Source organism: Hordeum vulgare, chromosome 5H (genome assembly GCF_904849725.1).
Source record: "Hordeum vulgare subsp. vulgare chromosome 5H, MorexV3_pseudomolecules_assembly, whole genome shotgun sequence".
In the NCBI taxonomy this organism is placed as follows: domain Eukaryota; kingdom Viridiplantae; phylum Streptophyta; class Magnoliopsida; order Poales; family Poaceae; genus Hordeum; species Hordeum vulgare.
In genome coordinates, this window is record NC_058522.1 from 227312814 (window position 1) to 227335676 (window position 22863).

Below are 22863 nucleotides of genomic sequence, written 5' to 3' on the forward strand. Positions count from 1 at the left end.
TTGGAGCTAAATGGGCTAATTATGTCATTGTTGGGGAAATTAAGGCAAGGAGAATATGAAAGAGGAGAAGAAAGAGGAGGAGGAGGAGAAGAAGAAGAAATAAAGAAGAAGGAGGAGAAGGAGGAGAAGGACTAGAAGGTCCTTTGCCTTCTCCTTCTATTCCTCCTCCTCCTCCTCCTCCTCCTCCTTCTCTTCTTCTTCTTCTTCTTTTTCTTTCTTTTCATTTTTCCTATTTCTTCTCCTCTTCTCCTCTTCTTGGAGCTATATTAGCTAACTATGTCTTTTTGAAGCTAAATGGGCTAATTATCCCATTTCAGAGGAAAACAAGCTAAGTATATAATATTAATGAGCTAACCAAGGTTCTTATGCCATTTTGAGGTTTTTATGGCATTTTGGAGCTAAATGGGCTACTTATGTCATTTTTGGGGAAATTAAGGCAAGGAGAATATGAAAGAGGAGAATAAAGAGGAGGAGGAGGAGAATAAGAAGAAATAAAGAAGAAGGAGGAGAAGGAGGAGGAGGAGGAGAAGGACTAGAAGGTGCTTGGCCTTCTCCTCCTCCTCCTTCTCCTTCTTCTCCTCCTCCTTCTTCTCCTTCTCCTTCTCTTCTCTTTCTCTTCTTCTTTTTGTTCTTCATTTTCATTTCTCCTCTTCTCCTCTTCTTGGAGCAAAATTAGCTAACTATGTCTTTTTGGAGATAAATGGGCTAATTATCCCATTTTAGAGGAAAACAAGTAAGTATATAATATTAATGAGCTAACCAAGGTTCTTATGACATTTTGAGGTTATTATGGCATTTTGGAGCTAAATGGGCTAATTATGTCATTGTTGGGGAAATTAAGGCAAGTAGAATATGAAATATGAGAAGAAAGAGGAGGAGGAGGAGAAGAAGAAGAAATAAAGAAGAATGAGGAGAAGGAGGAGGAGGAGGAGAAGGACTAGAAGGTTCTTGGCCTTCTCCTCCTCCTCCTCCTCCTCCTCCTCCTCCTCCTCCTCCTCCTCCTCCTCCTTCTCCTTCTTGTCTTCTTATTCTTCTTCTTTATTTTCATTTTTGTTTGAACCAAGAGATGAAACTGGGATAGCCGCCTCCTGTCTTTGACAAAAGCTCATACTCTTCGACGGAATCATTTTCGATCACCGCTCCATCCGAGAATTTGGCGACGTAACGGCTGTTTGAAATATCCGAGAATAAGAGCCGTTCAAATGAATTAGAAGTTATGGGAAAATGTGCCGAGAACTCACTCGATGTACGGTCGCACTTCTGTTAGGTTTTTGAAGATATACAACGAAATGTTCCGCCATTCTTCGACATCCAACGTTATTGGTTTTGAAGCACCAGCTGGTGCGAGCTTCCCTTTGAATAGGCTGAGGTTGGACCCACCTTTTTAGGGTCTGCATCATTGTGTCGAGGCTTCGAATTATGCAAATGATGATTTTTGGCTTCGTAGTGTGCTGTCACAAAGTTTGCCACCTCCTTAGTAATGAATGCCTCAGCCATCGATGCTTCAATTCTACACTTATTTTTACATTTAGCTCGAAGGGTCTTCTCCATCCTCTCAGTTGCATAGCACCAACGATCTTGCACGGGCCCACCCAATCTTGCCTCGGTCGGTAGATGTAAAATCAAATGCTGCATTGGATTAAAGAAGCCCGATGGAAAGATCTTCTCTAACTTGCACAACAACTCCGGTGCAAACTCCTCCATGTCTTTTACCATGCCAGGCGACAATTCTTTCGCACAAAGAACACGGAAGAAATAGCTCACCTCCGCCAATACTAGCCATTCATCCTCAGGAATAAAGCCACGTAACATCACCGACATTACCCGCTCTAACCATATGTGCCAATCATGACTCTTGAGACCAATGATTTTTAATTTTTCAAGACTCGCTCCCCTCTTTAGATTCATTGCATACCCATCAGGGAACATCAAGTGCATTTTGACCCACAAGATAATTTCCCTCATAGCTGGCCTTCCAAGATTGAACCAGGCCTTTGGCTTCGACCACTTCTGCTTTCCTTTGCCTTATCGCATGTTTTGTAACGGTCTATGACATGGTATCTCTTGATCGACTCTAGCCTTAGTATTATCCTTTGTCTTCCCATCTATGTCGAACAATGTACCAAAAATAGCCTCTCCGATATTCTTTTCAGTGTGCATCATGTCGATATTGTGTGGAAGAAGGAGGTCTTTGAAGTAAGGCAGATCCCAGAAGCATGGCTTGTGAGTCCAGGCGTGTTTTCAATAATACCCCTAGAAATACCCTGGACGCTCTGGATCAGGCTCGAGGGTGTTTAACTGATCCAAGATCTGTTGGCCTGTGAACGAAGGTGGTGGCATGTTTTTGACAACTTTACCTTTGGTAAAGTTCTTCTTGTCTTTTCTGAACTGATGGTCAAGATCAAGGAACTGTCTATGCAAGTCAAAGCAAGAATACTTCCGACCCTCCTGCAACCAATGAAACTAAAGAGCTGCCTTGCATTGGGGGCACGGGAACCTTCCATGCACACACCATCCAGAGAATAGCGCATACGCTGGCAAGTCATGCATAGAGTACATCTACCACACGTGCATTTTGAAGTTTTCTTTTCTAGCGGCATCGTATGTCTTGACCCCATTATCCCAAGCTTCTTCCAATTCATCCTTAAGCGGTTGCAAGTACACATTCATATTCTACCCCGGATAATTGGTCCCTGGAATGATCAACGTCAGAAATATGTTCTTTCTTTGCATAATCTTCCCGCGGGGGAGATTGAGTGGAATGACAAATACAGGCCAACAAGTGTATTGGGTTACAGTCCTGCCGAAGGGATTAAAACCAGCTGTGGTGGCACACACTAGAGGATTCCTTGGATCTGCCGCTTTATCCTGATGCAATCCATCGAAATGTTTCCATGCTTCCCCATCTGATGTGTGTACCACCATCTTATTCCCATCCGCATCTAGTTCGGTTCTTTTGCCCAATTTGTTCCATGTCATCTGTCTGGCTGTCTCTTCGACCATGAAAAGACGTGGAAGTCTTGGTACGATTGGCATATACCGAAGAACACTAACTTCGATTTTGGTCTGCCTCTTCTCACCCATACTGTTGTCTACCACAAGATACCTGCAAGACTCGTAATTGGAACAATAGTCCAAGTGTGCATACTCCTTCCTAAATAAGACACATCCTTTCTCACATGCATCTATCTTCACATAGGGCATCTTAAGTACACGAAGTATTTTGTCCGACTGGTACAGGTTTGCACGCATGACATGGCATTTGGGTAGGAAGCGTCCAAATAGTGTCATCATCGCGTTGTAGCATTCTCTTCCCAACTTGAACTGAGCCTTCAGAGCCATTACTTGTGCAATTGCATCCAGCTGACAGAGCTCAGTGTGCTCATGGAGAGGACGTTTTGAAGACTCCAACATTTCATAAAAGGACTTTGCAGATTCCTCCATCTCATCTTCCGAATCCCGAGCATCATCAAAGTCTTCCACCATGTCTTCGATCCCGGTACCTTGCTCGTCCGTGCGATGACGGACCACCTCAGCTCTTGTGCATTGTATAGACTCACCATGAAATGTCCGCACCATATAATTAAGCTTAAAACCCCTCCTGTGCAGGTGTTTAATCATTACAGCCTCTGTCGTCTTTTTATAGTTGTCGCATCCACGACAGGGTCAATAGTTTCTTTCCTAGCCATTTGCGAATGCGGCTTTCACAACTTCCTTTGTTTTTACAAACCATTCTTTCGTCATCTCTTTCTGACTAGGGTGACCGGTATACATCCATGCACGATCACTTATCTTGCCTAGCTACTAAAGACAGAAAAAAAATATTTATATATAATTTAGCATTTATATTCATCGGTTAATCACGTTCGCCATTTTTATTACGTCCAGGCAACCTACACGCTAATAGGTAAAGATAGGTCCTAATCCCACCCGAGTATGTGTAGATTGGGTTCGTTTTCCCATGCTCTGCTCCGGATCCAACGCAAAATTTCGGCAGCACCTCCCCGTTGTTCTCCTGATACATGTCTCCGCAATAAACAGAGAGGATGTGCATCCGGAGAACAACAGGGAGGCACTGACGAAATTCCGCATCGGATCCAGAGCACAGCATACGGAAAAACGAACCCAATCTACACATACTCGGGCTGTCCATGGATAATGTTGGACAATTCGAAAGGATGGCAGTTATAAATATGCAAAGACATGCATATTTATAGATGTCGCCCTTTCGAACGGGAGACGCATACTGGTCACGCATACTGATAAATTAATTTAATTACCTAAATCTAGAAAGTTTCATCCGAAAACCGAGCCACAGTAAATGAAGGGGCGGGAAGGAGATGAAATTTGTACTGACACACGAATGCAGGGGTGGAGCTCGTACAACGCATGGACAGGTCTTCGCATAGCATACCTCACAGCGACGAGACAACTATCACATGTAAATCCACCCGATCAACACAAATATTCTAATTATGTCATTTTAGAGGAAAACAAGTTAAGAATATAATATTCATGAGCTAACCAAGGTTTTTATGACATTTTGTAGCTAAATGGGCTAATTATCTCATTGTTGGGGAAAATAAGGTCAGGAGAATAAGACAGAGGAGAAGAAAGAGGAGGAGGAGAAGAAGAAGAAGAAATCAAGAAGAAGGAGAAGGAGGAGGAGGAGAAGGTATTCTTCTTCTCTTCTTCTCTTCTTCTTCTCTTCTTCTTTTCTTCTTCTTTTCTTCTTCTCCTTCTTATTTTTGTATTCTCCTCCTCCTCTTCTTCTTCTTCTTCTCCTCCTCCTCTTCTCCTCTTCTCCTCCTCCTCCTCTTCTTCTTCTTCCTATTCTTTCTATTAAGCTAACTAACTAACTAACCTAACTAACCAAGCTAACTAAACCTATTGCTAAACCTAGATAGCACTAAACAGCAAAAAAAATAACAAAAACAGAATCTACCACTATAACAAAAACAGAATCTACCACTAAGTAACTAATAAAGAATCTAGCTACCATTAAATACCAAACAATAAAAAATCAACTTCTTCTTCTTTTTTCTCTTCTTCTCCTTCTTATTTTTTTCTTATTCTCTTCTTCTCTTCTTCTTTACTTCTTCTCCTTCTTATTTTTTTCTTCTCTTCTTCTTCTTCTTCTTCTTCTTCTCCTTCTTATTTTTTCTTCTCCTCTTCTTCGTCTTCTTCTTCTTCTTCTTCTTCTTTTTCTTCTCCTCCTCCTCCTCCTACTCCTCTTCTTCTTCTCCTCTTCTCGTCATCCTCCTCCTCCTCTTCTCCTCTTCTCCTCCTCCACCTAACTAACCAAGATAACTAACTAACCTAACTAAAACTACTAACCAAACTAAATCTACCACTAAAACAACTAACAATAACAACTACTAAAACTACTAAAAATAATAAAACTACTAAAAAATAATGCGGGTGGGGGGTGGGGGTGGGGGTGTGGGGGCTCGCCGAGAGGGGCGGCTGTGGAGGGGCCGGGGTGTTGGGGGTGGCGGGGCGGCGCCGGGTGTGCCAGGGGTGGCGGCGCGATGGTGGTGGGGCAGCGGCAGCAGGGGCGAGGTGGGGCAGCGCCGGGACGGTGGCGGTGGCGCGACGGTGGAGACGGGGGCGACAGGGGCGGTGGTGGGGGCGACAGGGGCGGCGGCGAGGGCGACAGGGGTGGCGGCGCGACGGGGGCATCGGCATGACGGTGGTGGCGGCGGCCGTTATAGAGAGAGGGGTGCGTGGGGTGGGGAGAGAGAGAGGGGCGTGCGGGGTGACCGTTACACAGAGAGAGACAGGGGCGGGGTGGGGGGAAGGAGCCGTTAACGGAGTTAGCGCGTTGCCGTCTGCCTCCGGACTCTTCGCCGTCCGCTAGCAGACGGCAAAGGTCTGACTCCAATTTGACCTAGCCACCCCGCGGTCAGGTGGGCCCATCTATATCTTTGCCGTTTGCCTCCGGACTCTTTGCCGTCCGCTAGTAGACGGCAAAGATGTGACTGATGGCAAAAACATTTTATGCCATGAGCCTATGCTTTGTCGTCTGTTTTGCTGAAGCTGACGGCAAAGACACTCTTTGCCATCAGCTAGCAGACGGCAAAGACTAGGCAGATGGCAAAAAACTGTTTTCGAGTAGTGTATCTCTATCTCTCTCGATCTTTAATACAATGATCATCGCATCTTCGCTTTGATCTATATGAAATAACCCTTTTATGTGGTGTATTCGTTGGGATCCAATGAATTGTGGGTTTATATTCAAATTATTAATGATAAAGATTTGATTCTTCTCTGGATTCTATTATGATTCTTATTTGCATGGTGCTTATACCTTCGTAAATCTCTCCGATCTATTGAAATACTTTGGGAAACTAGATCGATATTTGTTCAGTGAGAGGGGTGCGTGGTAGTCGGTTCAATCTGGCGGAGTCGTATATCTGAGTGATAGAAAGGTACAAGGACACATCTTTGTATTGTTTCCACTAAGGATAAAATTATGGGGTTAATTCATATTGATTGAGTTCTCTTTGTCCACATCATGTCATTGTTCACCAAGCATTACTCTCATTTACTTAATACTCTAGATGCATGCTGGATAGTGGTCGATGGGTGGAGTAACCGTAATAGCTGCACGCAAGAGTAGGCCTACTTGCTTATGGGTGTGATGCCTATATATACACGATAATTGTCATGAATATCACATAACTATGCACTTTTCTATCAATATCCCAACAGTAATTTGTTCACCCACCGTATGCCTGATGACCCACAAGTGTGGAGATCTATCATAACCTTTTCGATAAGTAAGAGTGTCGAACCCAACGAGGAGCAGAAAGTACTGACAAGCGATCTTGAGCAAGGAATAACTGCAAGCACTGAAAGGTAACTTTTTATGGGTTTTCTGGTATAAATAACAAACAAATAAATGCGAGGAAAGCTAATGGTGCCGAGGTGCAGCAAGTGGCCCAATCCTTTTGAACACAAAGGATAAGCCGGGGGACTAAACTTATAAAGACTAAGGCTTTCCTGAGGACACACGGGAGAGATAGTAAAGTGATTTTGCCATATTCCGTCTAGTACCATGTCTTGTATTGATAAGTGTTATGTGGGTGGATCTTAACTAGTGCATCGTCTAGGCTAAGACAAGTACACTCTTGTGGTTAAACCTCTTGCAAGCATCCGCAAATACAAGAGAGAAATTAAGGAAAAGCCTAACCATAGCAATAAGCTTTAGGATCCAACACTCCCTCGTGCAAAAGTATGCGAACTAGGGTTCAGGTTTCTGTCACTCCGGCAACCCACCATAAGCATTCTTTATACACGATTCATTCCCCTAGGTCCCAAAAAAGGCGAAGTGTTATGTAGTCGATGTTCACATAACACCACTAGAAGAATAACACCATAACTTAAATATCAATCAAAACATACTACTACAACATCATATGACTACTAGCAACTAGACTTCTCCCATGTCCTCAAGAACTACAGGAACTACTCACAAGACATAAAAGAGATCATCTTCATAGGGGATGAAAATATGATGAACAATCTGGTCATAACAATAATTCTCCAACAAAAGTCAATAGCATTCACCACAAAAGAGAAATCAACACCAGTATAGTAGAGGAGATGAATAGTGCAAGGTACAACTCTGATTGCAATGGTAAAGTGAGATGGGGTGAAGATGGAGATGGTGCTGGTGAGGATGATGATGGTGATGATGATCTCGATGGTGCATGTGATGATGGTGATGATGATGAGGACGATCTACCCTTCCGGGAGGAGTTCTCCCCAGCGGAATCTGCCCGCCGGAAATGTCTTTTCTTCTCTGTTGGTTTCCGCCCTGGAGCGGTGGCGGAACTGCGGAAAAACTTCTGTTCTCGGGATTTTTAGGTCATGAGGGTGATATAGGCCAAAGAGGGGCACCGGAGGTGGGACCCACTACCCAGGCGGCCTCCCTGCGCGGCCAGGAGGCAGGCCGCGCCACCAGGTTGCCTAGGTGCCTGGTGGCCCCCCTCCGGCCCTTCTTCGGCCCGTCTTCGTGATTTGTTCGGAAACTCCTTCCCCATAAATTCAGCGTTGTAGGGAATGTTCTGATATGGAAACTCTTTATGCTCTTTTCTCCGTTGAATCCTGCGTCTGCTGTTTCGGCACAGAAAGTTGTAAATTGTGTAAAATTAGCCAAAACACTAGAAGAACATCATCATATTGTGAAATATATCCCCAAGCTTAGACCTCTCTTGTCCCCAAGCGAATACTAAGCTCGGTAAACCTGTCCACAAGTTAGAGAGTGAAGTGTCAATAAATAAGAATACGGACAAGGAGCATCATAATTTCTCTACTAAACTCAACCATCCTCAACAGCAATCTGAACTCATAAGGCCCATATGAAAGAGAAATATCAATTAGAATCAAAAGTAGGGCTAAGGAAATTCATCAAACTATGGCAAACATGTCCTTGGTCAAAGAACAACTAATAACTTTTAACTTTTGCTCTTCCTCTTATATTTTGATGAGATCAATTGAAGCTTTTTAAAAGAACATGTTATTAGTCCAGAAGTGAAAATGCTAAGTGATACGTCTGCATCGTATCTACTTTTCCAAACTCTTTTGCCCTATTTTTGGACTCTAATTTGCATGATTTGAATGGAACTAACCTGGACTGACGCTGTTTTCAGCAGAATTGCCTTGGTGTTTTTTTTGTGCAAAAATGAAAGTTCTCGGAACGTCCTAAAAATTTACGAAGTATATTACTGGAAAATATGAAAAATCCCTGCGCAAAGATCCACCAAAGGGGATGGGCCAGTCGGCCACAAGCCTTGTAGCCGCAACCCCCCTGGTGGCAGCTAGCAAGCTTGTGGGGCCCACGTGGCTCTGCCGCCCCCAAACTCAGCACTATAAATTCACTTTCGTCCTAGAAAGAATCAAGAGAGAAGATTTCGTCGTGTTTGCGATATGGAGGCACTGCCACATCCTGTTCTTCATCTGGAGGGCATATCTGGAGTCCGTTTTGGGCTCCGGAGAGGGGAAATCGTCGCCATCGTCATCATCAACCTTCTTCCCTCTCCAATTCCATGAAGCTCTTCATCATTCGTGAGTAATCTATTCGTAGGCTCGCTGGGCGGTGATGAGTAGGATGAGATCTATCATGTAATCGAGTTAGTTTTGACGGGGATTGATCCCTAGTATCCACTATGTTCTGAGATTGATGTTGTTACTACTTTGCCATGCTTAATGCTTGTCACTAGGGCCCGAGTGCCATGATTTCAGATCTGAAATTATTATGTTGTCACCAATATATGTGTGTTTTAAATCCGATCTTGCAAGTTGTAGTTACCAGTGTGTTATGACCCGGCAACCCCACAATGACAATAACGGAACCACACCCGGTGATGACCATATTTGAGGAGTTCATGTGTTCACCAAGTGCTAATGCGTTGGTCTGGTTCTTTATTAAAAGGAGAACCTTAATATCCCGTAGTTTCGTTTTGGACCCCGCTGCCATGGGAGGGATGGACAATAGATGCCATGCAAGTTCTTTTCCCTAAGCATGTATGACGACACACGGAATGCATGCCTACATCACATTGACGAACGGGAGCTAGCCACATATCTCTCTGTGTTATAACTATTGCATGATGAATATCATCCAAACAAATCATCGACCCATTGCCTACGAGTTTGTCCCACTGCTGCTGCTGTTACTTGTTTTGCTCTGCTGCTGTTACTTGTATTGTTCTGCTGCTGTTACTTGTTTTGCTCTGCTGCTATTACTACTGTTGCTGCTACTGTTGCTTGTTGCTGCTGTTACTTGCTACTGTTGCTACTTGCTACTGCTATCACTACTGCTGTTCCTTGCCACTGCTGCTACTCGTTACACTGCTGCTACCTGCTACAATACTTGTTCGCACGACGTTGACGGGAAAGAATATTTCCCGTCCACGACCAACTTCTGGCGCCATTGATAAAATCGTTAGGAATAGTCTGCCGTCAACAGATCGTTTCTGACACCGTTGTTATCATACTACTTTGTTGTTGATACTTTGCTTGCAGATACTAACCTTTCAGGTGTGGTTGAATCTGACACATTCAGCTGCTAATACTTGAGATTATCCTCTCACTTCCTGTCCGACGAACCAACAAATTAGGGTTGAATACTCTACCCTCGAAAACTACCTCGATCCCACGCGCTGGTGGGCTATTGCAAGACAATTTCTAATTGTTGAGCAATCGAGAACAACATTTTTCTAGCCTTTGCCAGGGATCTGCTAACAACATTTTTCTGGCGCCATTGCTGGGGAAGCGATTGCTATATTTTCTGAGTCACTTGGAAATTATATCTCCTGATGACTATGAAGAATCTGAATGATCCAAAAACCAGAGTTTTTCCCTCAACTACGAGGGGAGGTAAGGAACTGCCATCTAGCTCTGCACTTGATTGACCTTCAGTTATGAGTAAGTTTACGACATCACCTCCTGCTATAAATCTTGATATGTCGCCTATGCTTGATGATGCTTATGATGCTATGCCTGATACTGCTAGAGATGCTATGCCAGATACTGCTAGAGATGCTATGCCTGATACTGCTAGAGATGCTATGCCCGATACTGCTTTGCCTGATGATGCTATGTCTGATACTGCTAGAGATACTACTTTGCCTGATGTGCCACTAGGGGTTTTCCTTGATGCTCATATTGCTAGAGTTACTGCCAATGCTCGTGATGCTTCTGAAACTGCCGATACTATTGAGATAGAACTTGCTTTTGCTCCTGCTAGATCTAGCTCTCCTAGATATGAATTTCCTGATATAGCTGAGGGTTACGTTATGGAGGGAGAGATAGCTGAGGATTTTCTTGCGTGTAAGGATGCCTATGACGCTGAGAAATTACTTCTCAAGTGGAAGGAAAAATCTCTGAAAGCTAGGATGAAATACGACCCGAAGTTTTCCACTTCACCTATCTTTATCACCGACAAGGATATGAATTCTCTGTCGACCCTCGGATAATTTCTCTAGTCGAATATGATCCTTTCCACGGTTATGAGTGTCGGGACCCCGATCCTAAGCCATAGGAATCCAGCCTGTAACACATCGCATCTCTTTGCGGTCTCACACACGGTTAACTCCACGGCTGCAGCCTTACCTTAGCCGGGACCGTTTGCGTCTTTTGACTCAAGTATGCAATAGTGTCGCTAGCATTCCAATGTCAAAGAACCCGGATCGACAAGTCTAGTCATAAACCAAAGTGGCAGTACCGCACAAGGACAGGCATACATGACCCAACAAAGCAGGTGTCGGTCACCAGCGAGCGTAGACGAGTCGTAGCAAGCTACAAGGACTCCATTACATCGTGTGACATTTCCCCAAAGGGGACAGACACAGCAGCTAAGAAGGACACATGACGGTCAACCAATGTGTCCGAAGCAGTAGCGAACTACCATGGCTCATTGGACCACAAAGGGGCATTTCCCTGTAAGGAGTGCTACTAAGGTTCACGGCTAGGTAATCGAACCCCATACATATCAAATACGACACACGTACGCATGGCATACCGATATGTATAGATACATCGATGGCATCACAACATAACCATAAACATACAAGCTTTATTTAAGAGGCTCAGAAGAGCCACACACATAATATTACACAGTGAGGGTCTCACGACCCATAATAGCAGTCATTCAGTTACAAGCCAGTGGAAGTGTTTAAAACTGTCTGAGTACAGACAGGTGCAACTAGAAGGCACATGGCCTGACTATACTACACACCCAACCTAGGGCCAGATCGTAGCTGGGACACCAGCTACTTGTCGTCGTCGATGTCTATGAAGAACCCTCCATTAGGGTCATTAGCAACCTCTGCAACATTTATAAAGCAAACTTTACTACGGAGGTACTCAGCAAGACTTTAGGATAACTATCTACTCATGCAATGTATCAATAAGGTATTTTGTGGTTTCATGGGGAAAGCCAACATTTGACTCGTGGCTAGACAACTTGCGTTTTTAAATAATTTTGACAACTTGATTTCTCGCACACGAGTCCACTAACACCACAACGATACACCATCCTGGAATCATTCCGTCTCCATACGGAAATGCCGTTCACGACACTCATGCTTATCTTGACAATTTTATGAGTAGCCATTTAAGTTATCTATGAACAACATATGTCTCCAAGTAGTCCATATCCGCGGACGCGGCTATTCGAATAGATCATAACCCTGTAGGGGTGTACTTCGTCACACACGCTCTCACCACTTATCGCCATGTGCACGTCATGCACCTCGGCAACCTTCAAGCGGAAGCCCAGTGAGGGAGTTGGCCACGACCGTTAACCACACTAGTACCTAGTCCAGGTTTATCGCCTATCTGAGGGTAACCCGCACGGAAGTCCGGCCGAGGTTTCCGCCACGGCCCCAAACGATGTGCACAGGGTTCCCAAGCCCACCATCCGGGTGCCGCTTGGTACACCGTGCCACTGCCTACCGCATCACAGCCCACCTCTCAGGTCAGCACCATGCACGGCCTCCAGCATGACTATAAACACCAGAAACTACTTGCAACTCCTGGACTGAGTACTAAGTGATTAATAAGTCGAGAGGGTCAATTAAGTATCCCAACGTGTGGTTTTATCTAGTCTTGGATTACATACACGGAACTCAGTTCCTAAGGACGGTTCCAATGAAGCAACCCGCCATGTACTCCTACACAGCCTTTCACCGGTACCTTTACCAAATCAGGTTCAACACACAACCTTTGCTTACCGAACACATTCTCACAATTCTGTTCGTCTCCCAGATGACAGACCCTACACAACTCTAAGCATAGCATGCATAGCAGGATAGGACACATCATGGCTCAAGCAACTACCAGGTATGCTAGGTTGCAAGGTTCGGCTATTTAGTGTGACAAGGATAGGTCATGCAACGGAAGTGGGTTGAACTAACGTGGCAAAAGCAGTTGAAGCATTTGATCCTAATGCAATAAGTAAGTGCAGGAGCAAGAACATGGGATTTATCGGGATGATCAAAATGGTTGCTTGCCTTGTTGCTCAGAGGAGTGACAATATCCGTCAGACGGATATTCGGTGGAATCCGGGGGAGCGGAGCCTACCGAAAGGAATGATAACAATCAATAACAAACATATGCAATCAAGATGATGCATGAGCATGGCATGAGAATGCAAGGTGATATACTAATATAGCTAGCATGTATTAGATTTGAAGTTGATTTGAATCAAATTCAAATATCACTTCAAACGAGGTATTCTCGGATACCATTTTAATTGATTCGACCTGATCCTCAGATCAATCTTGCTTTTAACATGCATGGAATGACATGTTAGGTTGCTGGTTTGTAATTAGCACAGTGTTTGATCATGTCATTCATAGTGAAAATTAAATATTTTCCAAATTCTATTTATAAAGTATTTATAAGAATTAACTTATTCATTAATCTGCATGTTTGGGTTCTGTAACATTTACAAACAGGTTTGAAAATGGCATATTCAGATACCTTGGATTTTTCCAATACTTTTTCATATATAAATTATTTTCATTGGAGTTACAGATTAATTTCTATGAATTTTTGAAGTTTTAAACATTTCTGGAATTATTCTTATCCTCGAAAATCCCTTTATTGCGTCAACCTGACATCAGCAGGTCAACTGACCTGATCAGGTCAAACCTGACAGGGGGGACCCACTGGTCAGCCTCTCAGGGGCTAATCCCGCGCTAACCAGCCCCTAAGTGTGTTTGACTTGGCCTTGGGCCCACTATCATTGAGTGTTTAGGCTTTAAACTTCTGGATTAGGCTGGCCACGTCGGCCCTCGCCGGAGCGTGGCCAGCGGCGACCAGATCCGTGGCAGAAGCTCACCGGAGACATGCTAAAACATGCTGTGGTGCTCGGAACAAGATGCTGAGAGCACTGGAGTGATCTCCAGGCTCGACCTCATCCAACGCTGTCCTCAGGGAGAGCTATAGTTGGCCGGAGTAAGCCGGCGACGAGCCGGGGCGGCTGCCGGAGTACGGGTTCGATGGTCCAGTGGCTAGGGGGCTCGGATCCGAGGGGAAGGAGAGGGGAAATGATTGCAGGCTCACGGGGAGTGCAGAGCAGGGCTTAGACGGCTCGGGGAAGGGCTGTTGCCCGCATTTCACCGTCGATTTGCCGGCGTCCGAAGGTTAAAGACGATGGCGTTGGGGACGTTGCAGAGCTCGGGGAGACTTCGGCCGTTACAGAGAGAGCCAGCTCGACGAGGCGAAGCTGCTGGGCTACTCGGAAGGGGGGTCCTGTGGCTAGAGGCGCGGCGGCTCGAGCTCGAGCTCGTGGCAATGCCGGCAGAAGGAGGGAGGAGAGATCCCGAGAGGAGGGGGGAACTGGAGCTGGGGAATGGATAGGGTCGGGCTCGGGGTGGATATCCCCGTGCTTGCCAGCGCGAGGCGGCGGCCAGGCAGCCAGGGAGTTGCGTGGAGGCGCGCGGCGGCCACCTCCTGCTCCTACTGGCGAGGTGGAAGACGACAGGAGGAGTTGGGCCGGGCCAGGTGAGCGTCAGGTAGACTTTTCTCATTTTTATTTCTGTTTTGTTTCTGTTTTAATTACTGACATTGATTTACTATTTATTTCAGCTACCAAAAAGTTTGTAAAAGCTATTTTAAACATACCCGAATATTTGTTGGAATATTTCCAACCATTCCCAAAGTTTTCAATATTTTTGAAAGTTTAAAGTTTCTGATTTCATATTTAAAACTTGAAACCAGTAGCTTTTTGCATTTATTTAAAATGCATAAAGTGTCAAGAAAATGGTTTTCTTCATTGCTCATTTACTTTCATGATTTATCAGAAAGATTGAACTTTTCTTGAGGCCATTTTGGGTTCATTGATTTTAACTAGTTTGAATTTTCCTTTATTTTGAGAAGTGGCTAGGGTTTTAGCATTTTCCTTCACCACTTGCTTTGTTCTTGTTGAAAATTTACTAGATACAATGCAAAGGAAACATGAGCACAAAGCTATCTTGCTTAAGGTGTCAGGGATGTGAAAACTCACCCTCACTCAAAAGAATATCGTCCCAAGATTTAGAAGTCGTCGGGAATAAAGCAGGATACTCAAGTCGGAGACGATCCTCTTTTTCCCAAGTTGCCTCCTTTTAAGAATGATTTGACCATTAAACTTTAAGAAACTTAAGGTTTCGACGTCGAGTGGTACTTTCAGCTTGATCAAGAATACGCATGGGGTATTCTCGGTAGGAAAGGTTATCTTGGAGATCAAGCATTTCGTGGTCCACTTCACGGATAGGATACGAAAAGCAACGTCTGAGTTGCGAGACGTGGAAGACATCATGAACCTTGGAAAGATGCGGAGGAAGTTCCAACTGTTGGGGAACGTCGCATGGGAAACAAAAAATTTCCTAAGCGCACGAAGACCTATCATGGTGATGTCCATCTACGAGAGGGGATGTGTGATCTACGTACCCTTGTAGACCGTACAGAAGCGTTTAGTGAACACGGTTCATGTAGTGGAACGTCCTCACGTCCCTCGATTCGCCCCGCGAACCGTCCCGCGATCAGTCCCACGATCTAGTGCCGAACGGACGGCACCTCCGCGTTCAGCACACGTACAGCTTGACGATGATCTCGGCCTTCTTGATCCAGCAAGAGAGACGGAGAGGTAGAAGAGTTCTCCGGCAGCGTGATGTCGCTCCGGAGGTTGGTGATGATCTCGTCTCAGCAGGGCTCCGCCCGAGCTCCGCAGAAACGCGATCTAGAGGTAAAACCGTGGAGATATGTGGTCGGGCTGTCGTGGCAAAGTTGTCTCAAATCAGCCCTAAAACCCCACTATATATAGGAGGGAGGGAGGGGAGGAGGCAGCCTCAAAACCTAAAGGTTTGGCCGAAATTGGAGGTGGAGGAGTCGTACTCCAATCCTACTTGGAGTAGGATTCCACCTTCCCACTTGGAAACTCTTTCCACCTCGTGTTTTTTCCTTCTCAAACCTTATGGGCCTTAGTGGGAACTTATTCCAGCCCACTAGGGGCTGGTTTATCTCTTCCCATCGCCCATGAGACCCCTTGGGGCGTGACACCCCTCCTGATGGTCCCCGGCACCCCTCCCGGCACTCCCAGTACACTACCGATGAGCCCGAAACTTTTCCGGTAATGCACGAAAACCTTCCGGTAACCAAATGAGGTCATCCTATATATCAATCTTCGTTTCCGGACCATTACGGAAACCCTCGTGACGTCTGTGATCTCATCCGGGGCTCCGAACAACATTCGGTAACCAACCATATAACTCAAATACACATAAAACAACGTCGAACCTTAAGTGTGCAGACCCTGCGGGTTCGAGAACTATGCAGACATGACCCGAGTGACTTCTCGATCAATATCCAATAGCGGGACCTGGATGCCCATATTGGATCCCACATATTCTACGAAGATCTTATCGTTTGAACCTCAGTGCCAAGGATTCATATAATCCCGTATGTCATTCCCTTTGTCCATCGGTATGTTACTTGCCCGAGATTCGATCGTCAGTATCCGCATACCTATGTCAATCTCGTTTACCGGCAAGTCTCTTTACTCATTCTGTAATACAAGATCCCGCAACTTACACTAAGTCACATTGCTTGCAAGGCTTGTGTGTGATGTTGTATTACCGAGTGGGCCCCGAGATACCTCTCCGTCACACAGAGTGACAAATCCCAGTCTCGATCCATACTAACTCAACTAACACCTTCGGAGATACCTGTAGAGCATCTTTATAGCCACCTAGTTACGTTGCGACGTTTGATACACACAAAGCATTACTCCGGTGTCAGTGAGTTATATGATCTCATGGTCATAGGAACAAATACTTGACACGCAGAAAACAGTAGCAACAAAATGACACGATCAACATGCTACGTCTATTAGTTTGGGTCTAGTCCATCACATGATTCTCCTAATGATGTGATCCCGTTATCAAGTAACAACACTTGCCTATGGCCAGGAAACCTTGGCCATCTTTGATCAACGAGCTAGTCAACTAGAGTCTTACTAGGGACAGTGTTTTGTCTATGTATCCACACAAGTATTGTGTTTCCAATCAATACAATTATAGCATGGATAATAAACGATTATCATGAACAAAGAAATATAATAATAACTAATTTATTATTGCCTCTAGGGCATATTTCCAACAGTCTCCCACTTGCACTAGAGTCAATAATCTAGTTCACATCACCATGTGATTCCAACGAATCCAACAACCATATAGTTATGGGGTCTGATCACGTCATGCTCGTGAGAGAGGTTTCAGTCAACGGTTCTGAAACTTTCAGATCCGTGTGTTCTTTACAAATCTTTATGTCATCTTATAGACGCTGCTACTATGTGCTATTCGGAAATACTCCAAACATCTACTCTACTATACGAATCCGTTTCACTACTCATAGTTATTCGGATTAGTGTCAAAGCTTGCATCGACGTAACCCTTTACGACGAACTCTTTAACCACCTCCATAATCGAGAAAAATTGCTTAGTCTATTTAGTTACTAAGGATAACTTTGACCGCTGATGGGTGATTCAATCCTGGATCACTCTGTGTACCTCTCAACAGACTTGCTGCAAGGCACACATCAGGTGCGGTACTCAGCATGGCATACTTTAGAGTCTACGGCTAAGGCATAGAAGACGACCTTCGTCTATTCTCTTTATTCTGTCGTGGTCGGGTTTTGAGTCTTACTCCAATTCACACCTTACAACGCAACCAAGAACTCCTTCTTTGTTGATCTATTTTGAACTCCTTCAAAAACTTGTCAAGGCATGCATCTTGTTGAAACTTCCATTAAGCGCTTTTGATCTATCTCCATAGATCTTTGATGCTCAACGTTCAGGTAGCGCAATCCAGGTATTCCTTTGAAAAATCCTTTCAAACAACCTTGTATGCTTTATAGTAATTCTACATTACTTCTGATCAACAATAGGTCAACCACATATACTTATCAGAAATTCTATAGTGCTCCCACTCACTTCTTTGGAAATACAAGTTTCTCAAAAACCTTGTACAAACCAAAAATATTTGATCATCTCATCAAAGTGTATATTCCAACTCCGAGATGCTTACACCAGTCCATTGAAGGATCGCTGGAGCTTGCATACTTGCTAGTATCTTTAGGATCGACAAAACCTCCTGGTTGTATCACATACAATGTTTGCTCAAGGAAACCGTCGATGAAACAATGTTTTGACATCCTATGTGCAATATTTCATAAATAATGCACCAACTACTAACATAATTCTAACATACTTTTAGCATCACTATGAAAGAGAAAGTCTCATCATAGTCAACTATTTGATCTTGTCGGAAACATCTTTGCGACAAGTCGAGCTTTTCTTAATAGTGACTTATCACCATCATCGTCTGTCTTCCTTTTAAAGATCCATCTTTACTCAATATTCTTACTACCATCAAGTAGTTCTTCCAAAGTCTACACTTTGTTTTCATACATGGATCCTCTCTCGGATTTCATGGCTTCCAGCCATTTGTCGGAATCTGGGCCCACCATTGCTTTCTCCATAACTCGTAGGTTCACTGTTGCTCAACAACATGACCTCCAAGACAGGGTTACCGTACCACTATGTAGTAGTACGCGACCTTGTCAACCTACGAGGCTTGTAGTAACTTGATCCGATGCTTGATGATCACCATCATCAGCTTTCACTTCAATTGGTGTAGGCTCCACAGGAACAACTTCCTGCGCCCTGCTACACATTGTTCGAAGTGATGGTTCAATAACCTCATCAAGTTCTACCACCCTCCCACTCAATTCTTTCGAGAGAAACCTTTCCTCGAGAAAGGATCCGTTTCTAGAAACAAACACTTTGCTTTCGGATCTGAGATAGGAGATGTACCCAACTGTTTTGGATATCCTATGAAGATGCATTTATCCGCTTTGGGTTCGAGCTTATCAGACTGAAACTTTTTCACATAAGTGTCGAAACCCCAAACTTTCAAGAAACGACAGTTTAGATTTCTCTAAACCTCGGTCTATACTGTGTCATCTCAACGGAAATACGCGGTGCCCTATTGAAAGTGAGTGCGGTTGTCTCTAATGCATAACCCATAAATGATAGTGGTAATTCGATAAGAGACATCATAGCATGCACCATACCAAATAGTGCATGGCTATGACGTTCATACACATCATCACACTATGATGTTCCAGGTGGCATGAACTGCGAAACAATTTCCACATTGTCTTATCTGCGTACCAAAACTCGTAACTCAGATATTCATTTCTATGATCATATCGTAGACAGTTTATCCTCTTGTTACGACGAACTTCACTCCAAAACAGAATTGAACTTTTTAATATTTCAGACTTGTGATTCATTAAGTAAATACTCTTGTATCTGCTCAAATCGTCATTGAAGTAAGAACATAATGGTATCCACTGCGTGCCTCAGCACCCATTGGACTACATACATCAAAATGTATCACTTCCAACAAGTTACTATCTTGTTTCATCTTAATGAAAACAAGGCCTTGCTCATGTGGTATGATTTGCATGTCACTAGTGATTCAAAATCAAGTGAGTATAAAGATCCATCAGCATGGAGCCTCTTCATGCAATTTATGCCAACATGACTCAAGCGGCAGTGCCACAAGTAAGTGGTACTATCATCATTACCTCGTATCTTTTGGCACCAATATTATGAACATGTGTAACGCTACGATCGAGATTCAATAAACCATTGAAGGTGATTTATTCAAGCAAATAGAGTAACCATTATTCTCTTTAAATGAATAATCGTATTGCAATAAACATGATCCAATCATGTTCATGCTTAACGCAAGTACCAAATAACAATTATTTAGGTTTAACACCAATCCCGATGGTAGATGGAGTGTGCGACGTTTGATCATATCAACCTTGGAAACACTTCCAACACGTATCGTCACCTCTCCTTTAGCTAGTCTCCGTTTATGCCGTAGCTTTCATTTCGTGTTACTAATCACTTAGCAACCGAACCGGTATCCAATACCCTCGTGCTACTAGGAGTACTAGTAAAGTACACATCAACATCATGTATATCAAATATACTTCTTTTGACTTTTGCCAGCCTTCTTATCTACCAAGTATCAAGAGTTGCTCCGCCTCAGTGACTGTTCCCCTCATTACAGAAGCACTTAGTCTCGGGTTTGGGTTTAATCTTGGGTCTCTTCATTAGTGCAGCAACTGTTTTGCCGTTTCACGAAGTATCCCTTCTAGCCCTTGCCTTTCTTGAAACTTAGTGGTTTTACTAACCATCAACTATTGATGCTCCTTCTTGATTTCTACTTTCGCAGTGTCAAACATCGCAAATCGCTCAAGGATCATTGTATCTATCCTTGATATGTTATAGTTCATCACGAAGCTCTCACAGCTTGGTGGCAGTGACTTTGGAGAACCATCACTATCTCATCTAGAAGATTAACTCCCACTTGATTCAAGCGATTGTCGTACTCAGACAATCTGAGCACACGCTCAACGATTGAGCTTTTCTCCTTTACTTTGTGGACAAAGAATCTTGTCGGAGGTCTCGTACCTCTTAACAAGGGCACAAGCATGAAATCACAATTTCATCTCTTTAGAACATCACTTATGTTCCGTGACGTTTCAAAACATCTTCGGCGCCTTGCTTCTAAGCCATTAAGTATTTTGCACTAAACTATCGTGTAGTCATCAGAAACGTGTATGTCAGATGTTCACAGCATCCACAGACGACGCTCGAGGTGCAGCACACCGAGTGGTGCATTAAGGACATAAGCCTTCTGCGCAGCAACGAGGACAATCCTCTGCGAAGTTTGCTACTATCAACTTTGAACTAAATTTTCTCTAGGAACATATAAAAACAGTAGAGCTATAGCGCAAGCTACATCGTAATTCGCAAAGACCATTAGACTATGTTCATGACAATTAGTTCAATTAATCATATTACTTAAGAACTCCCACTCAAAAAGTACATCTCTCTAGTCATCTGAGTGGTACATGATCCAAATCCACTATCTCAAGTCCGATCATCACGTGAGTCGAGAATAGTTTCAGTGGTAAGCATCTCTATGCTAATCATATCAACTATACGATTCATGCTCTACCTTTCGGTCTCATGTATTCCGAGGCCATGTCTGCACATGCTAGGCTCGTCAAGCTTAACCCGAGTGTTCCGCGTGTGCAACTGTTTTGCACCCGTTGTATGTGAACGTTGAGTCTATCACACCCGATCATCACGTGGTGTCTCGAAACGAAGAACTGTCGCAACGGTGCACAGTCGGGGAGAACACAATTTCGTCTTGAAATTTTAGTGAGAGATCACCTCATAATGCTACCATCGTTCTAAGCAAGATAAGGTGCATAAAGGATTGACATCACATGCAATTCATAAGTGACATGATATGGCCATCAACATGTGCTTCTTGATCTCTATCACCAAAGCACCAACACGATCTTCTTGTCACCGGCGTCACACCATGATCTCCATCAACGTGTCGCCATCGGGGTTGTCGTGCTACTCATGCTATTACTACTAAAGCTACGTCCTAGCAATATAGTAAACGCATCTGCAAGCACAAATGTTAGTTTAAAGACAACCCTATGGCTCCTGCCGGTTGCCGTACCATCGACGTGCAAGTCGGTATTAACTATTACAACATGATCATCTCATACATCCAATATATCACATCACATCGTTGGCCATATCACATCACAAGCATAGCCTGCAAAAACAAGTTAGACGTCCTCTAATTTTGTTGTTGCATGTTTTACGTGGTGACCATGGGTATCTAGTAGGATCGCATCTTACTTAAGCAAACACCACAACGGAGATATATGAATTGCTATTTAACCTTATACAAGGACCTCCTCGCTCAAATCCGATCCAATTAAAGTTGGAGAAACCGACACTTGCCAGTCATCTTTGAGCAACGGGGTTACTCGTAGCGATGAAACCAGTCTCTCGTAAGCGTACGAGTAATGTCGGTCCAAGCCGCTTCAATCCAACAATACTGCGGAATCAAGAAAAGACTAAGGAGGGAAGCAAAATGCACATCACCGCCCACAAAAACTTTTGTGTTCTACTCGAGAAGACATCTACGCATGAACCTAGCTCATGATGCCACTGTTGGGGAACGTCGCATGGGAAACAAAAAATTTCCTACGCGCACGAAGACCTGTCATGGTGATGTCCATCTACGAGAGGGGATGTGTGATCTACGTACCCTTGTAGACCGTACAGCAAAAGCATTTAGTGAACGTGGTTGATGTAGTGGAACGTCCTCACGTCCCTCGATTCGCCCCGCGAACCGTCCCGCGATCAGTCCCACGATCTAGTGCCGAACGGACGGCACCTCCGCGTTCAGCACACGTACAGCTTGACGATGATCTCGGCCTTCTTGATCCAGCAAGAGAGACGGAGAGGTAGAAGAGTTCTCCGGCAGCGTGATGTCGCTCCAGAGGTTGGTGATGATCTCGTCTCAGCAGGGCTCCGCCCGAGCTCCGCAGAAACGCGATCTAGAGGTAAAACCGTGGAGATATGTGGTCGGGCTGCCGTGGCAAAGTTGTCTCAAATCAGCCCTAAAACCCCACTATATATAGGAGGGAGGGAGGGGAGGAGGCAGCCTCAAAGCCTAAAGGTTTGGCCGAAATTGGAGGTGGAGGAGTCCTACTCCAATCCTACTTGGGGTAGGATTCCACCTTCCCACTTGGAAACTCTTTCCACCTTGTGTTTTTTCCTTCTCAAACCTTATGGGCCTTAGTGGGAACTTATTCCAGCCCACTAGGGGCTGGTTTATCTCTTCCCATAGCCCATGAGTCCCCTTGGGGCGTGACACCCCTCCTGATGGTCCCCGGCACCCCTCCCGGAACTC